This window comes from Acomys minous (assembly GCF_964271855.1).
Source record: "Acomys minous genome assembly, chromosome: 11".
In the NCBI taxonomy this organism is placed as follows: Eukaryota; Metazoa; Chordata; class Mammalia; order Rodentia; family Muridae; genus Acomys; species Acomys minous.
Genome location: NC_140492.1, coordinates 81,216,469 through 81,244,076, shown reverse-complemented (window position 1 = coordinate 81,244,076; position 27,608 = coordinate 81,216,469). Strand labels below are relative to the sequence as shown.

Genomic DNA, 27,608 nt, shown 5'->3' with positions numbered 1-27,608 from the left:
TATGATGGTTATGGTTGACACATTTCTAAGGAATGTTCCTTGAAATAAAAGTTCAAAGTTAAGTTATTTTCTTCTCTCTAAATTATTTTTTAAAGATTAATACCCTTAAACCAAGTCTTCTGATCATTAAAAGGGAAACTTTCAACTAAGTAGGTTAAGTTACAATAATAAATAAGGGATTCACTTTGGCCAATAAAAATTCTCATTAAAAATAAAGACCCTAAATCTGTTACTTTGCAGCACATATCTTATGAAAATTAACCGGGAGTAGGTAATTTTGAACAGTAATAAGTAAATAATACTTTCATGTTTTCTCATTCAAAAATTCACCTAAAATCTATGATAAACTAATAGTCTGGTGAACACTGAGATACATAGATGTATTTATACAAATAACTGTGATTATAAAATATAATATACACACATGTTCAATACTATGCCAAGGATACTGTTCTGTACAGATAAGTAAAATTTGTATCATCATTCTGAGGAACTAAATAGAAGATCAGCAGGTGTATTTATACATACTAATTACATTCCTTGTCTCCTAGGGGAAAAGTTTTAATTGTTTCTAGTTTTTATTCCACTGATGATACTGCAAAGAACACTTTTGTTTTACATGTTTTAATGCCATTTTGGGGATATTTGGCCACGAGAAATATAGACAGTCTAAGAATTTTGTGTCAGACTGTCAGCCTTATCTCCCCAGAAGTAAAAATCTGTTTATATTTCTTTTGTATTTTATAATTTCCTACTAGCTTGAGACATGCCAGACTGAGCCATTCACTAGGGGGAAAGCATAATCTGCTCTTTGATACCTATAAAGTTGGTGTTTGTGGATCGTGCTGAAAATTATTTCCTGTTTTAGGTACGTTAGATACTATGTCATTTGTTAGTTCCTGTATGAATTAAAATGTCACATGTTTGTTTGCACTTGCCTTACTTATCTATTTATTTGTCATGTATATGATGATCATTTCCCTGAGTTATGATGGGTTTACATCATTGGATGTCTTTTATATTGAGCAGCCACATGTTTCTTCTTTACCACAGGACTTGTAATGAACTACTCTATGTGCATTCTTCCAAAATCCTGGAACGTTTTGTTTGACATCAGAATCCACATGCTGTTTCCCAGGAGGCTTCCTTCCCATGGCAAACACATCTAATGAATATACTACTAGTTTTGAAAGCAGACAGCAATCCCAATATGAGATAGAATTTCCAATTATTGTTGCCCAATTGGAATATTTTTTTGAAAACAGTTCTAATTACAATGTTATTTTATACTGCAGAGAATGTATTTATATTCTGATTTTAAAATTCCTGGGAATTCACTGTTAGGCCCTTGAACATATTATACAGCTCAAATAACAAAGTACTCAAATTTTGCTTAAAGTACAGGGAAATTTCAGATACTATTTTAGGGTATGAATTTATATATGGTTTATTTTCCTGACTAGTCAAAGAAATTAATTATTTTTGTCATGTACACATATACATGTGTCACTCATACTAATACAGACTTTAAGGACCTATGATTTTTAAATACTTTAAAATGTGTATTTTATTTTTACGCTTTATTGTTAACAATACCACACAGAAAAATTAACCAGACCCAAAATCTGTAATTTGGTGAACTTCTGTACAGTGTGAATAGGCCTTCTTAATGGAATGATTAAATGTTACATTTTCAGGGTAAAATTTCTTTTATGCACTATCTATTATCAAAATTTAAAATATCCATGACAGAATTAAAACTACAAAACAATTAACTTTATGAAAGCCTTCTTTATAACATGTGTCCATTACTAGTATTGTTCTTCCTCATCCCCCCTATCTCTCTCCTCTTCAGATATGGGGAGCCCTCCTCCCCTACCATCTCACTTCAGCCTGTCACGCCTCATCAGGACCGCCTGCATCCTCTTCCTCTGTGGCCTGGCAATGCTGCCTCGTCAGGTTGAAGTGATTAATGAGTAGGCAACAGTAGAACTGAATTATATTCCATGTCATATATATGTGTACACACACACACACACACACACACACACACAATTTTCATTATCCATTTATTTACTGATAGACAGCCAGGTTGTTCCCAATTCTTTGCTGTAATTAATATGGCAGAATTAAATATATGAGGGTTCAAATATCTCTGTGACTGGCATGGAGTTCTCAGAGTATATTCACAGGAGTGCTTTATAAGCTTTACAAAAACCAAACGATCATGAAGGGAGACAAAACACATTTTTGAGTGTTCTTTATTTTTATGTGCATGGGCATTTTATCTGCACTTATGTAAGTCCACCCATGTGCAGGCAATGCCCACGGAACCCTGAGCAAATCCTTGGATTCCCCTGGGGCTGAAGTTACAGTAGATTATGAGCTGCTGTGTAAGTGTTAGAAATGGAACTGGTGTCCTCTTCTGCAAGAAGAGCCAGTGATATTAATTACTGAGCTATCTCCCCAGCCCTTCTGTATCATATTTTAATGGCAAAGATTAAATATCTCCAAATTCATTTTCTTATTCTATCCAACTGCTAAGCTTATGTGCATCATCACTTGAAATGTTATACTTTTTTTTTTTAAATTTTTTCTACCTCTGTGCTGTCTGTTTTATGAGACAAAGACCAGGGGACTTTCTTTTCCTGTGTCTTTAATATAGTACATAACTTCTACTTAGGTGTCCAGTGACAACTCTAATGGACAATTTACAGCCTACAGGCTTCTGGATTGTGTAAGAGGGTTGTGTAAACCAACAGGCTTCTTTCAGACGTTGGTGAAAGCACAAGTGATTGGTTTATTGCCCTTTATCAGTTCCTCAATTACAATTGATCTCTACGTAGAGTGTTGCTAATTGTTGGGAAAGAAAAAGAAATAACTTAGTCTTCTTAGGCTCTCTTAGCCAGTGATTTCTCTCTATAACCCAAAGCCGTAATCCTACCTAAGCACAAGTAAATGAAATCCACATGTTTAATCATAACAAGTACTTGTTAAGTTAATTTGTAAACAAAATCAAAGTGTTTTCAAAGCTGGATTGGGAACACCAAACCATATTGACTGATTGTATCTGATATTGAGCCAATGACAGACAAACATGATTGCTTGATTCGTGCACTCATCATCTGGGCTCAGTACTACACTAGTAGCAGTTTAATCAGCACGTAATCTCCTCATCAAGTCTAGGGTGTTGATCAACTTTAAGTACTTAACATAACACAGAACCCCCTACAGGCATTTTCACTTAAACACAGTACATAGGAGGTATTGTCTTTGCTTGTCTTCTTATCAAATATTTTCCATTAATAGTGTGAAAAGAAATAGTTGCTGTCATCAATGAAGCATCTCCTAATTTACTCTTTTAAATTTTTGAATTCTTTGTTTAAGAGAAGTTTAAGCAGTTTGTGTTACACTTTCAATGTCTTGACTATTTTAAAAATGCACTATCCTTACATGCAGGGTTATAGCGTTCTTTAATTTACCATTAAACTTTGGGATTATTTATTTTAGAAAGGCTCACTATTTAGTGTGAGCCTTTATTTTCTTGAAACATAGCTATAACCTGCACACAATGTAAGTGCTTGTTCAGCACGTACTTTAAATTCTGGCTTCCATTTCTAATACAGCACATCAATAGAATACCCAATTAGATAAGACGTTAATACACGAGGCAAAAAAAAACATCCTTCAAAACTTTTATCATATTACAGGTAAACACAACTGCAATCATTTCTTGACTTAGGGAGCATTCCACATCCCACGCTGAAAATTTCCCTTCACTTGCTCCAGCAGCCCTAATGCTGGACCAACCAGCAGGGCTTCCACACACTCCTGTAAGTTAATGCTCCCTACGCACCGCGCCTCACTGAGGACTATTGTCCTCTGTCTTCTTCTAACCCTGTTTTCACATTTCCACAATAGACTGGAGTTATCTGTTGCCCTAAAGAATTAAAATTGATAATAAAATTGATGGCTAGGATGATAAAAGCCACAGAAATGGACGCTTCTGCGCATTGACGTGTCCATAGTTCGTATTTTGCGTTCAACGTGTTAATGCTTTTACTATTATTTTCAGTTCTTTCCAATGTTATTCCAGTTTGGAAGCAGCATAAACCCAAAGCAACATGTAATTTTCCCTTTTCTATTGCAAGGTATGTAGAAGAAAGGAACAATATTTTACTATCTGTGCAAATGCCTCTAAATGTTATAATACTTCATGTAAATCAGGGAGATAGGTGGCTAGTTTTTCCTTTAGTGTCAAATGTATTAAAGCTGAGAACATTAAATATATTGTAAATAAAACTAACTTCTAAAATTATTAGATGTATTATTAAAGATATTTTATGAGTCTATTTTAATAATGTAATTTAAGTAGGTACCTGATAAAATACCTGATTTATGTGAATTATGCTCTTCCAATCCTGGAATTACTGATAGGATTCATTACTTTTAAATTGGGAACAACCATGCATCTCAAACAATTGGTATTATTGAGCTAAATAACAATGTTGGTTAAATTGCACTGAGGCATAAACAGAGGAAAATAAGATAAAAGTCTATTATTTCTTGACTATAAATGCTTTCTAAAGTAACTCAGATGCTTCCATTTTATTTGAATATTGCTTTTTGTTTCCTCTATTAAGTAGTGCTTAAAAAACTACAACTTCAGTCAATCAGTAAACGGGATCATTACTTCTAACTGTTTCAGATTTTAAATCAAGGGTTTCATTTAATTTTCCTAGGAGAATAATGCATATAGATGAGGATGTCAAATTGCAAATAACCTGTATTAGAATAGCGTTTACAATGCTTATGGTAAGTAATCAACATTATTGACTTAGAGCGGGGATTTAAAATGCCGAAAAACACTAACAGAATAAATTGATTGTAAGAATAGAGAAGTATATCACTGTGTTAAAGGTTTTAAATGAAAGTGAAGTGCACAATATGATTTTTGTAGTTTAAAAGGACATGTACATATAGTACATGTATAGAGTTAGATATGCACATAGATGGATAATGTGGACATTATCGATTTAAATTCCCTTTTGGGATTAAAGAAAGAATGCCTGGTCTCGCTTCAATGGTAATGTTGGCATTCATTATCAATATGATAAAATACAAATTGGTGCTCTGTAATACAGATTTAATGCCCCTGCTGAACTTTTTTCCATTAGTAAATAATGGTGACTTCTGTTTACTTTCTTTGACTACAAATGCTCATGGCATCCTCTCTTGGTGATCATCACAGTTGCATAGGAAATGGTTTTGCACAAAATGAAAATATTCTACCTTATTTTAGAAAACGATAGAGTTTGCATCTATAAACATGACTTTAATCTATGCTTTCTATGATGTGTCAGCATTCTCAAAGAGAATCTTATTCTGGGTTATAATAGAAGTAAAAATTTCCATAATTTGGAATAGTCGGAAAAAAAAGCTTATTGCATTGATTGAAGTGAAGTACTTTATTTCTCTCAGCATAGTTGATAGTTTTAGCATAGGCACATAAGGTGAGTATTTCATTCCATTATTAAAAAACTTTTTATCATGATAAACAAATCTATTCTTTGAATTGCTTTTCTCTTCCACATAGCAGTGCCTTATTTTCAGAATAGCTTTCAACTACTAAGTTGGATTTATCTTAAAGAAAGAGGAATACAAAATCTCTTATTAATTTATTTTAATTAAACCCATTACAATAATCCCTGGGGAGAAAACAATTAAACACTGAATAGGAGACCATAAAAAATCAAGTTCATTTCCTCTCTGCCTTTGCGTTCCCTTAGTCATCTCTTTTTTTCAATATAAAGCCTTTAAGTTTTGTAGATTTTTAAGTGAAATAGCATAATTTTAAATGGGGTTATAATACTAATACTCAATATTATCCCGCATCTACTGCATATCTTATGCTATTCTAAGCATTTAATGTGCTTACTTAATTCTCCCACAGAAGCTTATGAGGTAAAAGTTCATTCTTATTCTCATTTTATACTAAGGAAGCTCCAAATAATTTCATGAATTAAGTGAAAAGGCAAACCATTGAATTAGAAGACAATATTTATAAATCATATACATATGATTATTAAAACCACAGAGAGATACCACTTCACAAGTACAGTTATGGATAAAATCAATGAGTAGTAGAGTCAATAAAAGCTAAGATAGTAAGAAAAAAACAGATTAAATCTGATCTTTGACTGTAAACTTAAAACAAACAAACAAACTACTTACTAAAAAAAAATGCTGCAAAAAGTTTTAAAAACAACACCCTGAATGTGGATATAGCTTTTCTTAGGAACCATAATTGTTGAAAAATGAAAATCCCAGTGTCATTAGGCTGCCCCTATAATACAGGCAACTGTCTCTGTTCTTTATTGTTCACTGTAAGAGGAACACGACCTACCTAGAGCAAGAACAAGGCCTGCCTGGCAGCACACATGCACAGAAGGTGGCCTTCATGTAGTGTTGGCCTGAGACTTACCTGGACATGCCCAGGCATGCCCATAGGCTGACTACTTAGATCTGCCCCCAAGGTCCTGGGCATGGGTGTCCGCAACAGTCCATCAGAACTAGATGAGAAAATCTCCTCCCAGAAGATGTCACAGGCCTCAGTTTCTGGATGTAGAAAAATAAAGCTGGGCAAAAGGTCCTCATTTCTACCACAGACAGAATTCTGCCTAAAAAGGGGCAAGCTTGGATGCAGGCAGAGTTTACAGCCAAACTCTGCCAAGACAGGGTAAGCAAATCTTCAATAGTTCCTGCCTCATAAATATGTCTGTCAGGTATATTGGTCCTGAAAGCTGAACAAGATGCCCCAATATAATAGAAGTTTTGGGGTGACTGTTCAGGTAGCAAACCGTCTCTGCTATCATCTCATTTGGAAAGCTACTAACCTGTACTCCTGGCAGACTCAGTTAATCAAGTTTATTCCTTTTCAAGTCTCTGATGGAGTTGAAGACCAGGTAGCTTAGTTTTACAATGAAGCTTAGTTGTTTAGGGGTTAAGATGTGTTTAGATCTAGATAGATGTTTTAAGTTGATAATGACAAGATGTGATGGAGACTGATTTACAATCAGAACTTTAGACGCACCAAGATAGGAGAGATGGTTTCTTCTAAGGCTGTCAAATACAAATAGCCAGGACACTAGAATGTAACATGTATATAATTCCTGATGGTGTCACGGCTCTTCTTGCTATAGGTAGTTTATTGTGTATATGTGCAATAATGTAAATGCATATGTAAAAAATGTGAAAAAAAGCTGGATCTCTTCTGGAAACTTCCTCCCTGCAGGCTAGTGGGCACAGTTCTACATCAGGGGTTCTCAACCTGTAGGTGGTGACCACTTTGGAGCTAACTGACCTTTCATAGGAGTTGCTTAAGACTATCAAAACACACAGATCCTTGCATTATGATTCACAATAGCAACACAGCTATAGTTATGAAGTAACAACGAAAATAATTTTAGGTTGGGGAGGCCACCATAAAATAAGGAACCATATTAAATAGTTGCAGCATTTGAAAGGTTGAGAATGCCTTGGAACATCACTTTGTCAGAATCTCTGTTAGTCAAGACAGTGATGGAGCTCTGTGAGCTTCGTGGAGAAGAAAGAGACCCCATCTGCCGAGCCCAGAAGCTATCTCCAATGGACAACTGCTTGTGAAGGAAAATTAGTTTCTCCAACAGAGTCCTACTGTGTAATAAAGCCACTCTCAAGGTCGGGCTCCATGCCCAGCAATACATGGCCAAAATAAAACAAAAAAATAAAATAAAGAATAAAGAAAAACTATTTTTAGTAAATGAAATAACTTATAAAGAACAGGACTCATTCACTTGTTGTAATAAATTATCTCTATGGAGACCTGGAATTTACATTTTTGTTGCCAAGTCATTCTCTACAGCATGGGGGGAAAGCTGTAGGAGGCCCAAGTACTGAAGTAAATGTGTACAGCTCTATGGAAGGAGACCAATCTAGCTCCCAAACACTCCTCTCTGTCATGCTTCTACTTTGAATGACTTGACTCTTCCTCCACACACACCCCCCAACTCTGTCAAATGTCCAACCCCTTCCTCGGAAACTATTCCACAAAACAGATATCCTGGAGTCAATTATAAACTCTATCTTATAAATTGGTTTTGCTCTGCCTCAATTTCAAAGGTAATTAGCTAGAGTCAACATCAGCCATGCTATAGCAGATATACTAATTGTATGGGACTGATCATATAGTTTATTGACTTGGAGTTGTTTTCAATGGCTTGGACTTGTTCTCACAGGTTTACTTTTTCAGTCTTTTGGCATGATTATATACTTCCTTTAAGGAAACCTGTAAACTTAATAGATTTGTCATCTAAAATTTACTAGGAAATGTATATATATATATATATATATATATATATATATATATATATATATATATGTACCCTGGAAAGCTTTCAGGACCTAAGACACATGGCCATAAACAAAGGCAAATTATTTTAATTTTTGCCTTCTTTTTGCATCTACCATTATCTAGTACCTCCTCCGAGGATGCCTCTCCTGGGCTCTTTTAGTTCCTAATTTGTTACCAGGATGCCAATCGCTCTGCTTCAGGAGCTTGATCACAGCCATTTTGGATGAAAAATCTTATCAAACTAAAATAGAGCTTTGCTATGCTATAATATAATGTGTTTTAATAAATTAATTGCAGATGTATCATTGTTTTTCCTATAAGAAATGCAATGCATTGATTTGCATATTGATAAAGATGGTAAAGATTTCACATGCTTGTTAAGCACGACCCATAAATCTTGGGGGAATGTACAATAGCTCTCCCCTTTAAATGGTAAGGTATTTGGATTGCAGCAGCATTTCCTTCATCATGAGACACGTGGGTTAGTGAGGCACTTGTATACCACAGCATGCACAGCCTTACATGTCCATCCTCACCATCCATTTTGGTGAAGACGGGGTTTCTTGTTCACTACTGCATATACCAGGCTCACTGATTCAGGCTGCCAGGGATTTGCCAGTCTCACAGAAAGATTACCTGGATTGTGTATATGTGCTACCATGTCTTGCTTTTCTTGCACTCTGGGGACTGGAACTAGGGTTCTCCTATTTGCACCACAAGTGTTTTACCCACTGGGCAATCATCCCAGCCTGAGGCAATATTACACACATTCATATTTTTGTAATTTTTATGTATTCTTTGGTAATTCCATACAGAATGTTTTATCATATTCTGAATATAATTCAGAAATCATTTATTATATATCTACTAGGGAAATACAGTTTTTTGCATATTTGATCTTTACCCACTTTGTCCCTAGGAATATTAAGATTCAATTTATTTCTTCTAGGATCAGGAAAAAATTTTCATGGTGAAAACTGTCCCAGAGATAAGCTCTACAAAGCAACAACTCAGTCTTTTTGTCATCACATTTATTGTTCCTGTCACAGAAGTTCAGATAAACTGGACCTTGGGTATGTTGCTTGCAATTATAGGCATTTAACAGAGATTATTAGCATTCTCTCTCACATCCTGCAGCATTCTCTAGTATATGCAAGCTTGTGTGACCACTGGACGAAAGCTCCTTTTCGTCATGACAGCTTCATCCACTGTGTCCATGGGTGAGACTCTCCTCATGAGTCCTGCTTAGATGTGTCACATGCTACTATGACAGTTTTGTTTTCTAATATTGTTAATGTTCTTCTGAGCACTATTAAATACTAAAATTCTAATATGAAAAACTTATCCATTACACAGAATTATATTATGCTATATTAGGATTAAACACACACACACACACACACACACACACACTTCTTAGGATACATCTCTGATTGTGATTATTCATAACAAGAATGTTGTGTGCTCCTTTCCCAAAAGTAAAGCAAGAAAAAAGAAAAGAGCTACTAAATAAACATTTTAGCCTCTGGAAGTTTTAACATTTCTTCACTGAAATACAAAAATATAAAACATGAATAATAATTACAATTTCATCCCTTGATTCTTTGCACTGGACTACTTTTGAAATTAATTTCATAAGTTCTGTACTAGATTACATTACTTAATCTAAAATTCTAGCAACCAAAGAAATATGAAAACTGAAAATTTTCAAAAAGTAAATGTAAAATCCACTAATGGCAAAAACTGACTTAAACTAATATGACAAGACTTATACACTTAGTGTAAATACTCATACATTTTATGTTATAAATAATTATGAGATTTCAGGGCATCTATTGCTGATGGGATATAATACATATCATACATTCCTTGTTGCTAAAAATTCAAAAATTTTGAAAATACATCCTTCCAAAACATCATAACTCAATAGAAAGTCTTGCATTTTAATGTGAGTGCTGACTAAGGAGTTAGGCAGAAAGTAGACAGAAGCATACAGTGACCAAGACCACACAGTTGAGATAAGACAAAAGTCAAAAGAAAACTTAAAAAGCATGAAACTTCAGGCTGTAATTATTTCTTCAGCCTTTATAATAAAATTGAAAACATTATGTATAAGCAAAATATGACACTGACTACATAAGTTTAGGTACTTCTCTACAGACAAGTGGGTAATCAGAGAAATGTTACTCATAGAGATTAGTGACATGAAAAAATAAACCTTCATTGTCCACTGAAATGTGGATCACTAAGAACTTGAATAAGATGAAATTTACATATGTATATGGTGTGTGTGTGTGCAAATATACAATAAATGAATGGTTATTTCCTTGTAAGGATCTTTTCTATGGCTTATTACTTTAGCCCTTTGATCTTTTTTTAGGTCTTTAATTTTACTTTATTTTTCACTATTGTGTTTGTTGAGGAGGTCATGTACTTGTGCTTGCTTGTGTGTGTGTGTGGGGGAGGGTAAATGCATATATGTGTGTCTATTTTCATGTGGGTGCAAAGGTCAACATCAGGTGTCATTTCAAGCTGCTATCTAGCTCTCCCAGTGATGGGAAGAAGACAATTCCATGCCTCATTTTTTTTTTTACATAAATCCTAGGATCAAACTCAGGACAAGTGAATTACTAACTGAGCTATTTCCTTCATCCCACTTCTGTGTATTTTGGGCATTTGTTTTAGGTTTACAAGATAAGGAAGTGAGCCAGATGTTATGGATTCATCAACATGACAATTTAGAACAAAGTGCTGTGGCTGCCCTTCTGTATTTGGCTGGTTCCTAGTGCGTGCAATAAAGCAATAATGAACAATCCCTACTTCATATCTTCTTGAAATTGTGTATGCTCTTTAAATAAACAATATTTTGAAGAAAAGTGGTATCATATCACACACACTGTATATGACATCATTTTGCCAATATATTTCAAGACGTATAGTTACATATATGTGTATATATTTGGTTAAAATTTTGCATATAAAACATATTTTTACAATGAAGATAAACATCTATCTTAGAGTTTTATAGACTGTGTAATAAAAGCACGCATACTATATAAATATTAATCTAAGTTTTTATGCCAATCCCCGGGACTATAAAACACTTGATTGCATATTCAGAATACGCAATTTTAGATGTACACTCTATGGTAAAGGTGTAAGTATTTTGTTAATTCATCGACATATATGTATTAAATACACATACCCCATCTCATTAAGCACAGAGCAAGTAGCAAATATATTGCATAGTCTTTGGAAAACTTACAAGGTACTTCAAAGAAACAAAATTGGTGGAAGTTAAGCTAGACACAAAAATTCAAATAAAGTATATCAAGAGATGTTGTACACCAATGCCAACTATCTTCAAATATTTTAAATTGTTTCTCTGGGTTTCTGGGATCTAGGGATGCATGGTATAGGTTTGTGAGGCAAGAAGGCTGAGAGATAATCAGTGTTTCAAGCATGCCTGGAAGCAGAAACGTGTGAGGCATGATTCAGACAGACCAAGAATTAGACAAGTGTAAGAAATAAGATTCCTCGGAGAGAAGGGTCAATATGTGTCACAAACTGTATGTCACAAAACACTTATATGATCGTTATAAATATAACCTGTTCATAACTAGCATGATTCATGTCACCCTACAGTTCCTGTTCTCTGTGTTTCTGTCACATTGGCCTAATCTTTTTGTTTATGATACTTTCATTACTCAAAATCATGTTATTGTTAATTTATTTAATTCATTAATGTAATCCATAAGAGAGTCAGGACAAATTCAGGTGTATTATTCCTGGTGTCTAAAATAGTTATTGGAGAATTGTCACAGTACATGTTTATAAATAGTAACACACAGTTTATAAATTAACATCTGAGTGTGGTGACAAATTAAGTAACTACCTTTGCGCCACACAGTAAAACCTTCAGAACTCTATTTATGGCAGGGTAACATGTTAATACTTCCTCCAACAACTCACTAGAAAACAATTATATTATGTCCTAGTCAAAAAAGCATATGTATCTGATTTGAGTTTTGTTTTACTTATTATTCAGTGCATCATAATAATAGGAAATAAAATGAATTGTGTTGTGATAAGATAGTCTAACATGTAAAAAGGATTCAAAACGTCCTGCTGTAGAAGTTAAAATAAGAGAGCCTATGCCTAAAATGAGAATTCTTACACATGTTCATGTAGCTGAACATGAATAATAGGAATTTCATAAACAGCTGAGCTAATAGTCATGTTTCAATGTACAGACAGAAGCATAAAGTTGTATGGTTAAGGCCCGATGATTAAGACTGACTATGTAGCACACCCACTTCTCATCTCACAAAGGCTCAAGGAACATGGAAGAGAAGGAGGCAAGAATGTAAGACCGGGAGGATGGGGGAATTGTTATGAAAATGTGGTCTTCTTGATACGATATGGCAGGGGCACACATGAAGTCACAGAAGCTGTGATCATCTGCCCAAGAGGTGTAGAAGACCCAGCAAGTGAAAATCACAGCATGAATACAGAGAAGGGGTTACCAAGGATCTACCCCAATAAGGCGCTAGTGGCAGTTGGTGGCTGTTGAGAAAGGTAGAGTCAGTTTTCTTTAGTAGTATGGTAAGTCCTAACCAGATTCATTAGATGACACATGCACACGCAAACGAGCACGCACGCATGCACGCACACACACACACACACACACACACCTTGCACACACACGCGTGAGTGCTCACACACGGAAGGATGGACTGATGGACAGGTGGATGAACAGATGTGGTATTAGAAGTTTTACAGGTCTGGGCTAGTAATTGGAAGCAGGGGTAGAGGGTGTCTATAATCAAGGTGCATTGCACAAAACAAGTTTAAAATAACAAATTTCAACGAGTGAGTAAAATCTCTTGAAGATATAGGATTTAAGAAGTAAGCACATAGAAAATAAAGTTAAAATTATGAGAGTAGCTATCAGGCTTTAATTCATATTTCTGTAAAAAGAAGCCAGTCATTAAATGGGGACACAGAGGAATCATGCGCATAAAGATGTAGAATAACATTGCTACAAGGGCATACTTTAAATTTCCTTTTGGGTCAAATATCACCTATTTGCCACAGTGTGTACAAAATAAGATGATTAAATAAAAATCTTGCATGCTTCAATGATTTTTCTTTGTCATCCATATACATTATTTTTAATTATTTCAATAAATATTCAAGTCAACAAACTGCAATTCCCCAGGAAGGTATAAAATAGTCATTAAAACTATTTCCAAACTATCATCTAAGATGATGTATAAAACGTTTCACATAATAGAAGAATAAGTATCATAAAATATTAGTCAAGTACTAACATAGTCATTAATACTCCTCTTGAACAAAGGCAATTTCGCAGCCTCATTTACCAAGTGGAATATCCCAAGTCTACTTAATAATTATTCTTTTTATTCATCTCTGTAAATTCCATTTAATGCTTTTCTGCAATTTCTTAACATTAGTGCCTGGATGTTATTAAACTGAATTAATAGCATTATATGTAATATATTGTGTGTGTATATTTAACTGTAGGTGATTTGACTTGTATTGTAGCAATCAATTTTTAATACCCTATTATGTTTAGAATTCATTTTATTGTAGCTAATTTTTAACCTTAATATTTTGCAACATTTCCTTATGATGTTAGTTTTATAAATAGAAAAATAAGGTGAGCTAAGATATGTGGTCAGTTGCAGCTCTCCCCAGACTGTTTTGGCCTGAGGCAGGCCTGCGGAAAGACCCACTTCAGGTGAATAAGAACACAGATAAATAACCATAAAAGTCTTGCTACAGTATCTTCTCATTAAAATATATATATTCACAACTCTTTGCAATTTGATCCACTGTCAAAATAAATTCATTAGGCATATCTTGGAGAAAGTCCACTAGGCACAGTTTAAAGAAAGTACATTTGGATGGAAAGTATAGCCATCTTTCTGCATGAAACATTTTTAAATTTAAGGATGAGCGATCAACTAACTCAGAGAAAAATTTAGTCTGAATTAACAGCTGTGTGACTGGACACTTGGAATTACAGCCTTGGAAAGTCTTAAAGGGTCACGCAGTTCTTTTTTCTGAACGTATACAATTACGTTTAAGTAAAATGGAATGGAAGGACAATAGGGAAAACAGATTTATTGAATACAAACATTTGTACAATGGTAGATAAATATAGGCCCCCATTTCAAAGAGTTCATAAACTTACTTGGTTTGTGGCATAAAAACAAATGAATGCCACCTATGTAGTTTTCTGCACAGTTCGTAGAACAAAAGTGATTGTTAAATAGTAATTCTTCTTTTACGACCTACTAAAATGATCAACACGTACAAGAAGTCATGAAGCTAATGCATAGGGGTGCAAAGAAAAGAAGCTCACTTTTTAATCTACCAGACATTAAATCAAAATATTTTTATTCATTCGTTCACTCTCTCCTGAAAAATAATTAAAGACATATACTTTCAAGTATTTTTGCCTACATTTGTAGCAAAGTACGAAGGGCATGCTTCGTTTATGTGCTATGTCTCAGTTTTAATTCCTTTCTCCCTCACATTTTCAGGCTATAATGCATGTCTTCCAAGACTTGGTCTTTCCACCATGCACTGGTAGCAAATGCATTGTACATTAAGATAACCACTACCCTGATTCCTTCCAATGAAAGCATTTTCACCTCCTAGCTGCATGTTTTGTTTTGTCTGATATATTTTCTAGAGGTAGACACTTAGCTCATAAATATTTCTTAAAGTTTAAATGGGTTTTTTGGATGGTAGAACTATACACCTGTGTGTAGTGAAAATTACAGGAGGGACAGAAGAGTATAAAATGCAAACTAACCTGCTCTGTTCCAAAATCATCTGCCTCACAAACAGGAAGTTTTTTTTTAATGTTCTTACTTTTTTATAGTGAGTACTGTATACTTTCAATGAAATGATTACAACTCTTTCTACATATATCTCTTTCAAACATATTCACGTCTTCCAATGAATAATTAAGAATTTATATTCACTACTCCTGCTTCTCCTGAATCTTGGTTTGATTTGTAGTTGGATATCAGGGTCTTGTAGCGTGTTCCATTGATCTATGGATTCTTGTTATTATACTCATTGCTATACTGATTTTCTTACTATGGTTCTGTGGTCTAACTTGAACTCAGGTATTGGCATGCCTCCAGGAGACTGGTATGTAAAGAGGTAATTAGCACAAAGTGAGGTTCTTAGAGTTAAAACACAACCCAAGGGACTATTGTCATTAGAAAAAATAAAGGAAAATGAAATAGTTTATGACACTAAGGGGCATCAGAGGACACGATGAAGCAATGAGCATCTGCAAACAGAGGAGACAGAAGCTCAGGGGAGGTCCATTCTGTGGACACCTTCGTTCCAACAAATTCTATGGCATTTGCTTATGTTAGCTCTAGGAAATTAGCGTCATGCTTATCTAAGGTTTGACTTAGTTGCGTTTCCTTGGGTTCTTCTATGAAGTTAGCTGTTCATATCATACTCACACACATACTCACATAAAACCATGTGCATATAGGCATGGACACACACACATACACATGGACACACACACACACATAGGCATGCACACACACAGACACACATGTATACATACACACACTCACACACACAATCACACACTCATGCACACATAGACACAAGCACATAGACACACACGTGCACAAACGCCCACACAGGCACGCACATACACAACACACACACACACACACACACACACACACTCCCACACTATTTTCAAATTCTTCTCATGTTTTCATGTTCAGGAATGACTTAAGTGAGACTGGAAATATCTGTTCTTGCATCTGACAGATCTCCCCAGAAATTCTCTGGGAATGTTGTATTGAAATGGCTCCTTGATAAGCTTTTTCTGTTTTCAAAATCATGGCTTATTTTATATTCGCTTCTTTGCTTTTATGCGTGTCTTCGTGAAGTTATACAAAGTTGTACCTGATGATTTTAAAATTTTCTCTGCTTGTGTTGTTATTTCCTCTGGTTCCTTATCTTGAATATAGGAGTTACCTCATCTATTTTAGTCATTAAGTTTAGAAATGGTTGAGTTTATTCTAGTCTATTTCTTTTCTGGAGAACCAACTTTATTAGGTTTATTTTATATTAATTTAATTATTTAATTAGTTTTGCTTTAAAATTATTTTCTTGTTTCTTTTTGTTCTTTTTGTTATTTTTCTACCTTCAAATTGGTAAGTTTACTTGCTGTGCTACTTCATTCTTAATAATAATTATTATAATAATTAATAACAATAATGACAATGATGATGATGACATGTCTCAATATAAGTATTGAAAGCAATGTAATTTCTACTGATCATTGCTTTCACTGCATCCTACACATTTAAGTGATTATGTAGCTCATATTAACATTATTTAAAATTTTTTTGTGATTTATGTATGCCCTTATACAGAAGAATTTCTTAAAAGAAAATTAAAACAAAAGATTTTTCCTATGATTTTGTTATTAGTGAGAATTCTATTACATTAGGTCAGAAAATGCTATTTATGTCTTTGTAGCCAATGGGATTTATTATTTTCTCTTTTCTATGCTAATAAATGCCAATGTTCCAAGCATACTGACAAAGAGTACCTGGTCAAAGATATTAATGACTTACTAGATTTCTCAGTTTGATTGCTTTCTTATTAGACGTTTTTAGAGTGCATCTCTTACTGTTTAGTTTGTTTTCATTGTGTCTTTAATTCCTAATACTAACTAAACCCACACAGTTTTATGGATATTGGTAAAGTGCACAAGGTTTCTGGATCAGAGATCAGTGACTATTAGGGCATTAGCAATAGAACACAGTGTTTTACCAGCCTCAATAATTACATGTATTTTTCAAGATCTCCAAAAAGTGACGCAAAGCAGGCCACAAGACGGGTGAACATCAGGTGGATTAAATTTTTTTTCCTTTTTTTATTAATTTATTCTTGTTACATCTCAATGCTTATCTCATCCCTTGTATCCTCCCATTCTTCCCTCCCTCCCATTTTCCCCTTATTCGCCTCCCCTATGACTGTTCCTGAGGGGGATTGCCTCCCCCTGTATATGCTCATAGGGTATCAAGTCTCTTCTTGGTAGCCTGCTGTCCTTCCTCTGAGTGCCACCAGGTCTCCCCCTCCAGGGGACATGGTCAAAGGTGAGGCAACAGAGTATGTGAGAAAGTCATATCCCACTCTCCACTCAACTGTGGAGAATGTTCTGACCATTGGCTAGATCTGGGTAGGGGTTTAAAGTTTGCCATCTGTATTGTCCTTGGCTGGTGCCTTAGTTTGAGAGGGACCCCTGTGCCCAAATCTGCCTATCATAATGTTCTACTTGTAGGTTTCTAGGACCCTCTGGATCCTTCTACTTTGCCATTCTCCCATGCTTCTCTCATCTAGAGTTCCAATAGCAGCCTTATTCACAATAGCCAGAACATGGAGACAGCCTAAGTGTCCATCAGTAGAAGAACGGATAAAGAAACTGTGGTACATATACACTATGGAATACTACTCAGCTATTAAAAACAAGGACTTCCCGAAATTTGTGGATAAATGGATTGAGCTAGAAATGGTCATAATGAGTGAGTTAACCCAGAAGCAGAAAGACTCAAATGGTATATACTCACTTATATCTGCATATTAGCCCATGGGGCATGCCCCATGAAAGCCTTCACTTACCAGGAAACTGGGACAGAGGGGAGGACATCCTATCAGGTGGATTTAATTACTGAAGAGAATCCTGAGTTTTGTGGACTTCAGTCTCTAATGTGCACTTCTTTGTTCTACATAACACTGTTTACTAACGTACACGTGTTTTCCATACAAACATCTTTGAAATTATGGCCTGGAACAACTAATTGCTTAAGTGAAATTGATTTGATAACATATTCACATCATGCAAAATTTCTTTTTTTAATATTTTGCTCCTATTTTTTAAAGAGAATTGCTTATATTTGTTAATTGCTAAAGTGAACTTCCAGTGCTGAGTGATATATTAAGAAGTAATAGTTCACACAGCTCGCACCCCAGCCAGCCAAGTAAACAAACAAACAAACAAACAAAAAAGGTATCCTCTCAATGTTCAAAAACCTCAGCCACACATTTTAAAATGGTGAATCTTGAGAGAAGTCAAGTTGAGAAAAGCACATAACACCAGCAGGGCACACCTTTGGTTATGCCTATAAGTGTTAAAACATCTACAATCACAAGCCAAATTTTTTTTCTTCCTACAGTGTTTGTATCAGATATTTTTATCACAACAATGAAAAACTACCACATGTTGGAAGATATCTGGATTTTTGCCCATTTCTTCTTGTTCATAGTCACTTTCAGCTGCAGTACAGGAGCTTGCTCACTTGCATTGTGAGCCATGCAGACCCATGAGGAACCTAACACAATCGCTAGACCTAGTGGATCCAATGTTAACTCTACTTTCAGTTCACTGATAAATGTGCTAATTATTACAGCAAGCCTAGCCATCATAGTCACCTTTGTTTGTGTTTTTAATTTTTTAATTTATTAACTTTACATCCCGATTTTTGTCCCCTCACTTGTATCTTCCTGTTCGACACCCCCCCCCCACTTCTGCCCTATTCGCCTCCCCTAGATCTGGGATAGAAGGGGTCCTCTTCCCCCAACACAGGACCACAGCCTATCAGGTCTCAACCAGATAGCCTGCTTCCCCTTCCTCTTTGTGCCCACTGGGCCTCCCCACCAAGCGGAAGTGATTCCATGCCAGAGGCATTCACTGCTCTCCACGCAACCTTGGAGAACGAGCTGTCTTCCATTGGCTATATCCGAAAAACAGGGTCTAGGTTTACTGCATACATTGTCCTTGGTTGGTGCAAAATTTTGTTCAGGCCAGATCCAACCTTGATGGTATCCCTGCAGGGATCCTGAATTCTCTGGGTCCTTCCGTCCCCCATTTTTCTATACCGTTCTCAGTGCTCCACCCAGAGCCCAGCAGTGAATCCCACCATCAGTCCCAATTCCCCCACTGGGTGGAGTCTCTCAGAGGACATGCATGTTGAGCTAATATCTACTTATAAGTGAGTATATGCCATATGTGTCTTGGTTAGGGGCTTATACCTTATTTAACTCAGTAATTGATATAATAGTATACAATTATACTATACATTACGGTGTACTAAGCAGGAATTATTACCTGTGTTTCATATATAAAGCGATGACTGCTCAGGAATAAGATGGAGAGACATAAAAATTCTGAAAGGTTCTAAAAACATTTCTTACAAGCATTATACAGTCCTAATACTATAAATACATGAGGTGTGCATGATGCACGGGACAATTAAGGCTGGTTCTCTGCTCTTTGTATGAGCAGAAGACATCTGTTATTCTTCATTCATGCCATACGAAGAATGACATCTAATAATAAATCACAAGTATCCTTAACCAACAAAGAAGCATTGTCTATGCATAGACACTCATGTCTCAGCCAGTCTGAGCTATTCCCATGTAGTGGCATTAGGAATATAATGCAGTTTGAGTTATTCACATTCTGATTGTAGCTCCCTCCCTCATGGCCTCTCAAACCCCTCTCCTTCCCTCATCCCCTCCCCCTCCCTCCCCTAGTCCTCAGGAAGGGGAGCCCTCCTCTCCTAACAACTAACTTCTGCCTATCAAGTCTCATCGGTACTACATGTATCCTCTTCCTCTGTGGCCTGGCAAGGCCACCATGAAGGAGGGAACTGATCAACATTGGGGGTGGGGGCAGAGTTCATGTCAGAAGCAGTCCCTGTTCCCCAAACTGTGGGAGCCACAAGGAAACTGTGCTGCCTTTCCACTACATCTGAGCAGAGGGTCGAGGTCCATGTCATACATGGCCCTTGGCTTGTGCATCAGTCTCTATATTGTGGTGTGTGTGTGTGCTATATTATGTGGCTAATTTCCACTTATAAGTGAGTATATACCATGTGTGTCTTTCTGGGTCTGCGTTACCTCATTCAGGATGATCTTTTCTAGTTCCATCCATTTGCCTGCATTTTTCAAGATTTCCTCGTTTTTAATAGTTCAGAACAAAAGAAATGGACACTGACACTGGATCAGACCTGACAGGATTCATTCCTCTTAGCATGCTAGACACAGAAATCCTGCATCTTTCATGTTCCAGCACCAATTGCTTCTCAATTGCTGTTCCTCATCAAAACAGGACATCTCCCAGGACAGGTTTGAAGAAAGCTTACAATCCCAATTAGTTCAGCAATTCAGACAGTTTCACACAGGAGTTTAAGCAAGCCTGGAATTTCTCAACATTTAGAAACTGGAATACAAATGATATTCCTAGATTTATTTGGGCCCCTACAAAGGTATTATTCATCCAAAATCAGCCAGAAGGAACCTTAAGAGAATGACACCCCATTTTCCTTAAGGGGTGTTGGATAGGCTTTTGGTTGCTTTCTTGGCTTATAGATGTTTATTTGCATTGGGAGTTGCTTATAAGTTATTATTGGTCTTCTTCAGAAAGACAACAAGGCTGGACTCAGGGATGTCTTTCTTTTCCTTTATCTTTCATTCCTAGGTTTGGAGATAGGGGTTGAAAGGAAAGTAGGGGTAATATAGAAATATATAGGGATGGTAGGACAAAAAGGAGATTATTGAAGTCACTCCTCAACTTAACGCCTTCTTACTCACGAGGCTATTTTTAATTCACTGGTACAGAATTTTGTATATTGATACAAAATAAACTTAATTTTGATACATTGGTATATAATCAAAATTTAAAATTATCATTCACAGACATTGTATATATTTTTACTCTAAAGTGAAGTATTGTACACATACAACTCAACTAGAATACAGTGATTACTTCCAATACTTTGAAAGTGCTGTTGCGGGCTGCTTAGGATAATTAAGTAATACAAGTTATTTGTTGGTTGATCAAATCATGTCAATTACTAGTCTACTTTTAATAACAAGATTATGCATCCTAGTTTTAACAGATAGATATGATTCTATAGATAGATAAGGTAAGATAGTTAGGTAAGGTCTAAAAGAAAAACCTCATAGACCTAAAGACTATGGCATTTGAAGATGTTTTTATATTTTAAAATTTATTTGACAATAAGACAGGTTAACTCCTGGCAACACCCAGCCTACCTCAAAGAAGATGATGAATAGCAAAAAACCTCCTTATGGAGATGGCTTCAAATGTAGCAACCAAGCCATTGGGCAAAATGCCCTCCTTTCTGCCACAGACAGGATTCTGCCTAAAAATTGGCAAGCTTGGATGCAGGCAGAGTCAATGGCCAAACTCTGCCAAGAGAGGGTAAGCAATAGTCCCTGCCACACAAATAAATATGTCTACTTGATATACTGGGCCAGAAAGCTGAAGATGAAAGTCCAATGTTATAGAGAGTTTTGGGTGACTGTTCAGGCAGCAAACTGTCTTTGTCATTTTCTCATTTTGGAAGCTGATAACCTGCACTTCATGTCTACTCAGATAATTAATTTTATTCCTTCTCAATTCTCTGATGAGGTTGAAGTGCAGATAGTTTGATTTTACAATTAAGCTTAGTTGTTTAGGAGTTAAGATGTTTTTAGTTCTAGATAGATGTTTCAAGTTGATGATGATGAGAAATGATAGATATTGATTTACATTCAGAATTTTAGATGCCCCAAGGTAGGAAAGATGTTTTCGTCAAGGTTCCTAAAGTTCCAAAGCACTATGAATATAATATTTATATAATTCCTGATTGTTTCATTGTTCTTCTTGCTGCAGGTAGTTTATTGTGTATATGTGTGACAATATAAATGTATATGTTAAGAAAAGAAAAATAATAATAAAGAAAAAAGAACAAATGGAATGAAAAAAAGAAGAAAAATTTAAAAGGTATTGATTTGAACCTTGAAAGTATATTACTATTTTAATGCATTAAAATGTAGTAGAATTTTAATCAAAGATTGGACAAAAAAATAGATCTTGAAACTTGAACAAAAAGTGAAAAAGATTTAGAAGAAAATAGTAAACACTTTGCTTTACTTGGAGTTCAGGAGTCATATACTAGATAAAAGAATGGTTTTCCCTTTATAAATGTTCACTTATTGATGTTGACAATGATATTAAGGGAGGAAAATTCTACAAACATCAGGAAATAAAAGGCAAACTAGAGAAATGTTGTTGACAGTAGGGTTGGAAATCATCATGTGGGGATGACAAGCAAACTGTAAAGGTTGACTAAGTTATTACTTTAAAAGGAAAAAAGAGCTTAGGTATACAAGAAAGCAAAGAAGCTGAAGAAATCTTCATAATAGGAAAATGAAGAAGAAACATTTATTTAACAGAGAAGCAATTACCATAGTGACAAAAGATAGAGTAAGACAAGAGTGCTTTTGGAAGGAAGATGCACTTTAAAGATAGAATGGTAAAACTGTTAACTACATTTTTGTTTTTAAGACACATAGAGAAAACAATATATTAATTTTAACAACTACAAAAGAAAAATATCTACATTTATTTTTTTTTAGTGCCAGGTACTCACTGTCACAGAGCCAGTAAGAGCAGAGGACTCCACCAAACCTCAAAAATATGTACTAATTTGCAGTTGTCACCATTGAGGAAAAAAAGGTAAAATATGTTTCTATTCACAGTAATCTTGCTGACATTACAGTAATACATTTCTTTTTTTTAATAATTTAAAGGTAAATGCAAGGCTTCTTTTAGAATATTGGAGCAGAGGTCCTTATCTTCAGCCAAGGCCAAGTCTTCAACTTCCATGTCTCTCCTGTCTCAGCTTTCTGAGCGCTGGGATTATAGGCATTGGTGTTATGCTCAGCTAAGCTACCAGGTCATTATTATAGTGTGTCATATGACACAGCCACTTGTCGATCAAATCACAGCTTCAACACACCTGTAACTATATGCGTTCACTAGGTTATACATGTGAATAATTTCTCTAGATTGAACCAAAATAACTTTAGATGGGAGAACTTTACCCCATGCCTATCAAAAATCTTTTCAACAAAATGAGCACTTAACACTTCTTCCTTTAAAAGAAAAAATCTGAATTCTCTCCAATTCACATATACCTACACTTCTTATCACCTCAATAACTCAGCAAACCTTTAGAAAATCTAATGCGTATAACCATATATCAGATGTTAAAATTATACTTCCTAAGCTTGATAGAATGTACATAGACATAATTGAATACTAATTATACATTAAAGGTAAAATATATTAAGATTTTACTTTTTTCCTCTGTGAAAACCGGAAATGGTTCTCATACAAGAGGATCACTTTTTCTTTCTTCTGCTTTTAACATTCCCTCATTTCTCTTTCTTTTCTATCTTTGTTTTTCTGCTTTGGTTATTTTTGAATTTACACATCAGTTGCTTTCCCTGCTAATAAATAGAAACTCACCTCCAGGAGAGTTTCCTCCTATTCTTGCGTCACCCGAGGCAGTCTTTAGGTAAGTCGCAGATTAGAATTTCTGTGACAATCTACGGGGGGATTCTTTCTCATCTTACCCCTAGGCTTCTGTGGCATGGAATCAGTTAGTGTTCTGATGCTTAGTGATAAGGCACGGGAGATTAGATGAGCTCGGAACTCTATTGTGCTCTCTCTTTTCAGTTGCCTAGGAGAAGGAAGAAATCTTTAGAAAAAAAATATTTCAGAAAAACTCCTCTGAATTGATATGTAGTACATTTCTGCTGTTGAAAGATGTGGAGGAAGAGTTTGCTAAAGCAATTACTCCTTGTTGATAGCAGATTATTTCCTCTGGCAAACTCAAAAAAAAAACTTGTTTGTGGATAAGTTACTGCTATTCTAGGATGTAGTAATTTACTCTCTGCCTTTTTTTTTATGAGCACATTTATTTTATTCAGTACAAGATCTGAATCACTCTTTTTCATCTAGCGCCATCTCTTTTGGATTATACACTTTCTAAGGGATAATGAAGAGGGTCCTTCTGTGTATGCAGGTGAAAAGACACATGGGGCACTCCTAGAAAAAAAATGGCCTTAGAAAAGCAACGCATACCTTATAATATTTCTTCTATTTTTTAAGTGCTAAAACATAGCATTTATTTTCTGCAACACTACTCCTAATTACAAATTATTTTTCTGGAACTATAACCTGAGTACAAAGGTCTCGTCTGTGTCATCTCACTGGATAATTTAATATTCTCCTCCACTGTGGGGACTAATATCGTAGACCAGTTGTTGGTTGAAGGAGAACGTGAAACAGTGCAGGTTAGAGAAGATTCCGCAACCTTTAGGAAACATGCCAGGTAACTCATCGTGCTGTACGTCTATAAGAGAATGCTGGCTTCAGAGTTTTACTCCCTTTTTAGATAACAAGAAAAAGGGTAAGAAGAAAGGAGTCTCCAAGGAGCCCAGGCTGAGAGACCGTGGTCTTGGAACAAGAAGCTGAAGTGTGATTCTTCATTTCTCACACTGTCCACCACCACACACAGAGCTTGCTAATTGTGGGAACGATACGGAAAGCAAATCTCTGGCTGGCTGAGTCTACAATTATATTTACCTTTACTTATGATGAAAGTTTAATACATAATTTTTTTAAAAAATACATCATTTTCTGGTCTTTTCTAGAGAAGGAACAGTTTTAGCTTACATAGTACAAGTGCCAAAAACTAAGAGTTTGTGAGTGTATTATTGATTCAGTCTGCTTCTGAACACACACACACACACACACACACACACATACACGCACATACACACACACCTATATTTCATTCTCATAGAACAGTAAGTATTCATTTCCCTCATATCATAAGGATTATTAGTAAGACAAAGGTATATTGTGGAGGAATAAATGCATTTGGTTTTCTTAAAGACAAAGAAAAGCTTTACTTTTGAAAAATTTTTTCTTTGTGTCTTTCCACATAAAGTTTTGTTCAGAAGAAAAACTGGATATCAAATAATAATCTTCGTGTTGAGCAAGAAAATTTGACAAACAAAACCTGAAGGTTCATGTTATTTTACAGTTCTTTTCTTGAGGGAATGATCAAGACGAATAGTTTAAAAGAAATTGAGTTGCTAATTTATGTTTTTCAATTGAGATAGAATTACCCCACCTAGCCTTACCCCCATCCATCCCAGTTATCCCACCTGAGCCCCTCCTATGCCTTACAAGTTGATAGCCTTTTTTATTGTTGGTTATATTTGTTACATATGAATTACGTGTTTGCACAAATAGACAAATAGAATGCATGGGGTCTGTTTTTGTTGGTGGATTGTATATGGTTTCACGGCTGATACTATCACAGAAAACCACAACTAGACACAACCCAGAGACCAACAGACGGTAGAGAGCCCAGCTCTGGCAGCCACATATACTTTATAGCCCCTGCATCTGTATTTCAGATAAAATACGGTCAGAAGAGAAGACTGGAAAGTTGTAGTAGTCAGAACACCAGAAGTCTGCTGTGAAATTTTCCCTCCCATGGTAATTTATAAAGAGAATGATGCATATATTCACACGAATAATCACATTGTCACATGAACATAAGTACTAAAATATTACATTTTAAACACAGTAGCAGAAAAGATTTCAAGTGTTTTGTGGTTTCTACTTGTATATACTTTAGTAGAAATTCTCATGTTTTCTGAGCAGCAAACTTGTTTTTATGCCTAAGATTTATCAAAATATAGACTGATTCTATCTATAATGAAGCAAGAATGCAGAGTATTTTTAATACTATAGAAATAGAAAAATTCAAGTCTCTTCATGTATAATAAATATGTGATGTGCCCTCTTATATCATAATGTGAAGCTTCTGAGAATAAAAAGTAGAGAAAATTTTATATATAACTATATTTGTTATTTGTTTGTTTAATAAACTAATGTTACTGTTAGGCCCTTTGGCTAATGTAATCTTGTCTTTCCAATGTCAATGAGTGTAAATAGTTTAAAATTTAATAACACATAACCTTTGTTATTTTTGTGACATTAAAATAAATAAAGTTAGTGACAGTCATTTGATTTTGATAGTCTGATTGTTAAACATGTTGTAAGTTAAGAGCCTCCATGAAAACCTCTGGTAAATCAAAGTGGCTAAAGGACATAATGTAGAAATTCCAGGGAATTAACACTTTGGAGGTTTATATTGTGAACTCATGACCAAATTCAGCTGGGGAAAGCAAAATTAATCAGGCACATACATAAAAAGGATGTCTTCATAATGATTCAGGAGAAAAGATAGATACATAAAAAGATAAAGTGCTGACAAGTTTATAGGCGAGACAATACCATATCTAGTTTATTTTAAAAGATAAGGTGAATACCACCTGACACCTCTATAAAATGTAAAAATGGTTTTCTTTATTTAAGAATCTCCAATGATACCTTTACTTTTTGGCAGTTTTTAAGGCAAGACCAGTTTCTCAAGTATCAGTTCAACCATTTTTAACTCAAACCACTTAGCTAGGCATTAGCAATCATTAGCAAGTGGAGTGTGGTACACATACATACACAATTGCTTGTAATTCATTCATAAGGAAGTGTGAAATTGTGGCACTTGCAAGGAAAACAATGAAACAATGTATTACCATGACACCAAGAAATATAACTTTCTCAATTTTTATATGGAGAACCCAGATATATACACGTACATACATACATATATATATTGCAAGAGACTGTGTCTATGTGTGTAACCACAGAGCATTGGATATATAATATATGTCATGATAGATAGATAGATAGATAGATAGATAGATAGATAGACAGATAGATGATCTCCTATCACCCAAAGCTCAAAAACCTTCATCTGAGACTCTAGGTAAGAGAAATATAGGAGATGGGGAAATAGAAGGACCCAGAGGGTGTTATAAACCTACAAGAAGAACATCTTGATAATATGTATATGCTATACCTCATTGTATGTATAAGACATACAATGGGTTGTGTGTTTATGTGTGTAAGAAAGAGGGGGAGAGGAAGAGGCAGAGAGAAGGGGTGAGGGAAGGAGGAAAAAGGAGGGGGAAGAAAAGGAAGAGAAGAAGAAGAAGAGGAAAAGGAAGAAGAGGAAGAGGAAGAAGGAGAAAGAAGAAGAAGAAGAAAGAGGAGATGGACAAAGAAGAGGAGAAGAAGAAGTAGGAGGAGGAGAAAGAGGAGAAGGAGTTGAAGAAGGAGGAGAAGGAAAAGGAAGAGAAGAAGAAGAAGATCAACTAATCATGAAGAAGAAAGAAATTGGAAGAATTGGAAAGG

The 27,608-nt window shown here is 35.4% G+C and overlaps 1 long non-coding RNA gene across 2 annotated transcripts in view; it reads right to left on the bottom strand.

The window, feature by feature from the left end:
* The window catches only part of LOC311608475, a 33,469-nt gene extending 9,546 nt beyond the window's left edge, over positions 1-23,923 (bottom strand). For both annotated transcript variants that reach the window (XR_014782981.1, XR_014782982.1), the window contains exon 1: positions 23,799-23,923. This is a non-coding gene — a long non-coding RNA (uncharacterized lncRNA). The remainder of the gene's footprint in view (positions 1-23,798) is intronic.
* Between the last annotated feature and the right edge of the window lie 3,685 nt (positions 23,924-27,608).